The sequence below is a fragment of the Scatophagus argus genome, chromosome 18 (genome assembly GCF_020382885.2).
Source record: "Scatophagus argus isolate fScaArg1 chromosome 18, fScaArg1.pri, whole genome shotgun sequence".
NCBI lineage: Eukaryota > Metazoa > Chordata > Actinopteri > Scatophagidae > Scatophagus > Scatophagus argus.
Window position 1 is genome coordinate 2,556,813 of NC_058510.1, and position 7,110 is coordinate 2,563,922.

The window sequence follows — 7,110 nt, forward strand, 5'->3', positions numbered from 1 at the left end:
CCTAATGTATTGGTTTATATCAGAATCAATATTCATCACAGCAGTAATCACACCACCAGAGAAGCCACAGAGATTTCCTGTTAAAGTTGCTCTGATGTTGTTTAATTCTTAAGGTTGAGTTATGGAGGACGTTACGTACATTGACATATGATGACTAAAAACAAAATGCCTCTGAAGTTCGGGTATTTTGTGCCTCCTGGTAGGATTCTTGTGTGAGTAACTCCTCTGTCACCAGTGATGAAGGTTGCTGCTTTAGGCCAAGTCTTTAAGAACAAACAAATGTCATTCATTAAGTCATATTTATCTGTCTGTCTGCCTCACAGCTTGTCTATCTGCTCACGCTGCTGCCTTTATGCCTGCGTACCTGCTCACAGTATGTAGATAGATTAACAGATAGATGGATCAATAGATAGATGGATAGATAACTGACACCACAGAGAGAGATACTAGTCTGTCACTCTGACAGCTCAGATCTCGCTGCAGTCCTACTCTAAAGTAACAGATGCAGATTTTCCCAGGCTCTGCGTCAATATAGACACACACACACACACACACACACACACACAAACACACACTGCTGTCTCAATGGGGACAGTCGCTCAACTGTTCTGGAACAGAACACATCACACGCTCGCCGCTCGCTGTCATTTCAACGGTAGTCCCAACAGCAGTTCCTCTCCAGACTTGTCAAGCAGCCAGCCAGCCAGTCGCTGCTCTGCTCCCTCCTGCTACCCACTGTGGTGAGGGGGTGCATAGATCCCAGCTTCCCAACATGCAATTCAACTATATAATCATGCTTTACTGTTGTTTTTTTTCTTTTTTCATTATTATTTAGGGCCCCAAAGGCCACAGGTTCACCCAGTGTCAATTGGTTTGTGGTTATTTGATTAAATCTGAATTTACATGGGAATACGCTGCATTTAAGCACAACATAAACTGAGATGTATAATTATTATGATAGTGATGTTGTGTGCGTTAAAGAAAAATTCCATCTTTTTAAAAACCTTGTTCTTGTTATGTTCACACAGGTTAGGCTAACATTTTCTTAGCCAGTTCAGTGCAAACACAGTGGGGATATTGTAGCCACAGACTGTATGACGAATAGTGGACAAAGCCGCCGTGACGTCACCCACTGGTTCTGTTCTGAAGCTTTGAGTGCAACATAATGGCCGTCACCATCGTGGTTTTTTGGAACCGTTAGTGACCATGTCTGGACAAGGAAGTGGAGCTGGGGAGGACAAACATCACTACACCTCAATCACAAGTTGGCCACACCTCGAAACAACAAGCACTTTATCATTTATTTAACTCTAAATGGGAACATAGTTTAGAAAATGCACATCGTGCTGCCTGAAACTGGTCTCTTGTGCAATTTGGCCACATTTCACATTTATTAACATACATAACATAAATACATGATTGAAAAATCTGTATGTATTACAGTTAGGTTAAATCTGCAATAAAAACAATAACAATAACACTACATTCACACTACTCCAAGTCAGTCAAATGGGTCCTAAACTGCACTAAAGGGACCAGCCTTTCTAAAAAGTGCACTCTGCTGTAAGGCCTGAAATGCTATAAATAAAATAAATAAACACTACAATGTGTTGTCCATATGGGCTGAGAGCGCATATAAAATTTCCTGTATTTGCTCTATGACAGACACGTCTTGGACATATTGTCAGTGTCAGATTTTCCACAACATAACAAAAATAAATAAGTTAATGTTTATCTGTTTGGCTTCACCAACTTAGAGAAACAAGGAGCAGAGCTAATGACCCTTTTCTGCAGCATTAGTGTGTGTGTGTGTGTGTGTGTGTGCATTCTGCTTGTGACCGTGTTAGTACAGTCACGTGTGTGCATGTATTTCCTCGTCTGTGTGTTTCTGTGTTTGTGTTGTATGCTGAGCTTGGCACCTGTTAACAGTGCCAAATAATGTGCTCTGTTGAAATTTTAATCACCTGCAAGTGCAAAACAAGAGCAATGCAATCAGGACCTAATTAGCACAGCAATTAACACCTCTCTCACACACTTTGTGTGTGCCAGAGCTCACGCATTTAGCTCTTGTGATTGCAGACTCTCATTTCATTAGCATTTCTGCTTTGATTGAATATGTTTTATTTATCAGTAAACATTTGTTTGTTGTTGTGGTGGTGCCACTGCTAGTTCCCTGAGTCCCTGCTGCCTGTTGCTTTTCCAAGATGTGCTACGTGTTTTATTTTGAACAGAATTTGTGAGTAATTCTTGTGTGTCACTTGACACATATTGAAGGGAAAAAACTGTTTTCATGAATTGTAGATGGATTTTGGATAATTACTATTTACATTCGGTCGACCATGGAAGGTGTAACAATGATTAGATTGGAATCAGTAAAGCATATTTAATTCATGTTTATTTCACAGAGCCAAGCACAGACGGACAACATTATGGGTAATTCAGAAACTTTCCCATCTTTACCATATGAATTCAACAATATTCTTTAAATTGCCTCAAAAGTCCCACAGTCTCAGTCTGAAGTGAATCATATGGAATCTGCGGTTGACTGAGCAGTTTTGCGGTGCATGCGTGCCTGACTGTCCATGCAATAACTAAAATATGAATCATTACCATTTGATTGGCATATGTGACAATTGATCAGTGACCCAAGCACACAATTGATTACTGTATTTTGACATCCTGTTAGTTTCGCTGTAAAAGAAAATGCATAGTTAGCAATAATTGTGATGTGCACAAACACACACAAGCACACACATTTTGTTTCACTCGGATTTATGCATTAAAGTCTGGAGAAAACACACGCACAAACAGCCGTGTTCAGATTCTGAATCTTATGTACACATGTAACCATGTGTGCTGCTTACCAAACACACATTCAGAAGGAGTCGAAATGTGACGTTTGCTGAGTTTGTGTCTTACAGTTTTGGATGAAGTGACGGCCAAGTGGACGAGGTCACTGATGACTATTGATCAGGCAGCTGCTCAGCCGGTCGGCCGCTCTGTCATGTGGGGAATAGGGATAGATTTGTGTGTCACTGTCTGTCTGACTGTAGGCCTCCCGGGGAGTGGACCTATGTGTTTGTGTTTTCATTTGTGTGCTGCTGCTTGAATGCGTGTGTGTGGGTGTGTGTGTGTGCGCACGCTGGCTCCACCGGGTTATCCATTACAGCCTGTCCAGGAAACCAATAAGCTTGACTTCAGCATGAGAAATATTAACTTTCCCCTGGATGGCAAGCTAATTATGGTTGTGGAGCCCCCCCCACCACACACACACACACACACACACACACACACACTCCTAACCCTGTCCAAGGTACAGAGGAAGTCAACACCTGATCAATGCATCAACCGCTACAGAAGATCGAGGGAGGGACTAGAGAAACCTGTCTCATGTCACTGGTTGTTTACAGATGTGTTAAGTAGAAGAAGAGATATTTTTCTGTTCAATCAGTGTCAGTGTTTCAGCTGTTGTTACCTTTGTTTGCTTTGGATTGTGAGCACAATCCAATGCATTTTGTTTCCTTCATTTATAGAGAACAACACTGCCTCTTTCATGGACACACACAGGAACACAGAAATCAATGCCAAACTTTTTTTCCAATCTGCTTTTAAGCCATATCATCATATCCATGGCATGTAGAGTCGTTCAGACCCAGACAATGATGAAGAAAACGGTCTACTGCTCCCGTTCAGACAGGAAGTCTATTTGCCCGACTCCCTCTCAGTATAAGAGACTTTGTTAGCACTCCTTCTCATCTATCCTTGCAGATGTCAAATCATGGCGGCGTCTTTGGTGGTATTTCGGGTAATTGAGTGTGCCAGGGCGCCGTAGATCTAATTTGATTTGAACAGATACAGTTTTAGTAGGCAGCCATGACATCACTTCCCTCTCAGAGTACATACTTTAGCATCTGTGTCATCAGTCCCATTTTGGAATTCAACAGATGACTTATTGTAGTGGGATGGGGTGTCTTGAGTTGAGGACACACTTCTTGGGGTTAATCGTAACGTCCGTAACATGCACCCCCAGAAAACAGAAAACAGGGTCAGTGTAGGACAACAGTGCTTTTGAGCATTTAGCCTCCTTTGCCTCAGATTTTCTCAAATCATCTCACATTAGCTGTCATTTTGGAATCCTAATTATAACAACGAGTGATCAATGTCAAGCTTTCTTGTACGTGAGGTAAAACTGAAGCCCTCATTTTAAAAGCACATGGACGCATGCGTGTCCCAAATGTGAAAACATGTGCACATATACACAAAAAGAGAAATTATTCAATCATTACTAAAGCATATAACCACAGGAGGGATGGGGATAACACAGTTTGGCCTGAGAAAAGTGTGGAAGCACGAAAAAGGGGCAACATGCAAAGTACAAGATGGACTGAGATGTTTACTTCACCAACGGTCATCTGATGTGCTGCCATTATGCAAGAGCCACGCTTATTTTCAACAAGAAAGGAGAGGGAGCAGAAAGACAGAGACTTTCGTATGCCAACGAACCCCCTCGGGGCATCTGTGTTTTTTTGGTGTTCCAGAGCTGTGCAGCGATCAGGCGGCGTGTTTGACCATGACTCCTCAGCGCTGCCTCCCCTGCTCAGCCACAGTTCAAGACCAGAGGTTGGGAAGCTTCCCTCGTCTTTGACACGATTTTCTCAATTTTCTGCTTGAGTGTGATGGGAAGCGTATGAAAGCACGCTCTGTGTGTTTTTGAAAGGCTCGGTGCGTGGTTGAATCCCCCTCACAGATGGCTCTGTGTCGAGCGGCGACTGCTGCCCCAGACTCCCACAGATGGAGGACGCAGGAGGGAAAATGGCAGCGGTGTTTGAGCAAAGTGCCTTCACTCGCTTCCCCGTTCTGGACTTGAAATGTCACGTGTGAGACGGTCAGAAAGACCGATTCTGCTTGGACCATGTGTGTCATGTTGGGTGCACACATGTTGTGTTTCTGTCTTCACTCGTTGCCATCCCAACGCTCAGCGCTGTATTGGAGGAGGACAGGAAGTGAAAATAATGTCATCATATACATGTGCTGTTTGGTTTGCAGATTGTTTCAACTGGAAACAAACCTGTTTTTTAGCAGTCGTGCCAGGAGTGGTTTCATATTTTGTCAAATTGAAAAGCAAAATGAAAGAGTGTCGGAGTGATTGATGCTTTACCGTCTCTAAAGTAATCTTTTACATTCATGAATCAACAGTGTTCAGTGTCGAGTTATTGAGTCATCAGGCACTTCACTTTGAATCATCCATCCTGGCATACATCTGTTGTGCAAGGGGATTTCCTGTAAGATATGCAAAAGGTGAATTTTCAGTTTTATCGCTTCACTACATTAAATCCCATTTAACCTGGACCGATGTTTAACCCCTGAAAGGACAAACACTGGGGAAACTAGCTTGCAGAAGTGGGGAGGTTCTTTACTGTCACTCTCATCTTACTACAGCAGAAATAGACCTCAACACACACCTTGTGTTGTCCCTTATTATGGCCAACAGTCATGATGAAATCGCTACATTATTATCTGCTCAATGACAAATTCATCTGACTTGCTATCAGATTTAGAGCGGAGACATCGGGGACCTTTTTTTGGTTTTTAATTTGGAGCATGTTTGCACGGGGGAAATCATACCTCTTTATCTCATTCTCACCAGAGACTTCGCCACTCGCTTTTCAGTTTACTAACATCACGGTACAAGGAGGCCTACAAAGATGGTAGCCTTATTTAGGAACATAATAGAGGAAATTTACAGCTACAGACCAGGTTATTGCATCATTTAGCATACATTTTGTTCCTCTGTTTTGTTCGGATTTCTGCAACATTCTGGTGCACAAAACAGCAACAATTTGGATGTCAAGGTAGGCGTCAGGTGTTGATTTTAATTACTACAAAGTTTTCCAGTTTTTAATTTCTCCATCTGTATCTATTGCTTTCTCATTTCCTGACCAAGAGTTTCCCGCTCCCTGTCTCCATCTACCTCCTCTCCCTATCCCCTTCCACCATTTTCCCCAGCGATACCCAATGAAACGCTGCATCAGCTGTTATCAAAGCTTGATGAATTTGGATTTTAAAATGGAGTATTGCCCAGAGACAAATTTATCAAAGGGGAGGGGGGTTAAATCGTTAAATCTGGCAGAGGAACTTGGTGTGATCATCTTTGGTGTCTGACTGCAATTTGCATAACACACTCCTTATTTGCATATTCATGATTTACAAATACATACAGATCTATGAGGGGAAAAAAATAATGCAGATACTTTTTTATTATTATTATTATTGTTCCTGCAGAAAGTTTTGGCTTGGGTTGCCCACATGCATGCACAAGCACCTGCATGCTGCACAGTCTCAATTAATTCACAGAGCAACATGGAGGGAAGGAATGTGTTTAGTTTATTTAGATGCTTCCCCACCTCCATCTCTAACTCTCCCTCTCTCCATGGAGGTGGGTAATTAGGAGTGAGTATGTGGGGGTCTGGGATTTTGGGGGGGTTAGGTGGGAGGTCCTGTAATCTTTTGCTGAGAAGGCACCTTGTCCTCTCCCCTGTTTATAACATCATCAAAGTTGTGCCTCTGGGGGCCCCGAGCTTCGTTAATAATTTAGGTGTGCGCTGGCCTGCCTGGCTGAGGCAGGAAACCCTTACTTATTGAGTTTGTAAACCATGTGATGATTTACGAGAACACCTTTGCGTTCGTCATGCTCATTAAATAAAATAGTCTCCTTCTATTTCTCTGTGGCTCAGTTTAATCAAGAACATGGAGGGTAAACAGTGCTTCCCTCCATCACATGCATTTGTGCTTTGCAGGGCTGGGAAAAGGCAGGACGGAGATGCAGCAGACAGGTGGAGAGAGTCCAGAGGAAAAGAGAGGAAAGAGAGAAGGATTAATAAGACATAAAGAGTGCAATAAGCTGGAATAATAAAGATTCGATAAAGTGAAATGAAAAAAAGGTAGCAGGCCAAAAGTTTCACCAAACACTGTAATCGGCTGGTCAAAATTGATGATGATCTGTTGAGTTTTCCCACTTGACCACATAAAAAGTTTGAAAACCTGCAATAAAATGTAATTTTCCAGTCATTTATTATTCAGCAACGTCTTTTGTAAATTAATTCCTCATCT

At 42.3% G+C, this 7,110-nt stretch overlaps 1 long non-coding RNA gene across 1 annotated transcript in view; it reads left to right on the forward strand.

The window, feature by feature from the left end:
• The window catches only part of LOC124049971, a 31,451-nt gene extending 25,941 nt beyond the window's left edge, over positions 1-5,510 (forward strand). The window contains exons 2-3 of the long non-coding RNA XR_006841517.1: positions 4,539-4,620; positions 4,718-5,510. This is a non-coding gene — a long non-coding RNA (uncharacterized LOC124049971). The remainder of the gene's footprint in view (positions 1-4,538; positions 4,621-4,717) is intronic.
• The last annotated feature ends 1,600 nt before the right edge of the window (positions 5,511-7,110 follow it).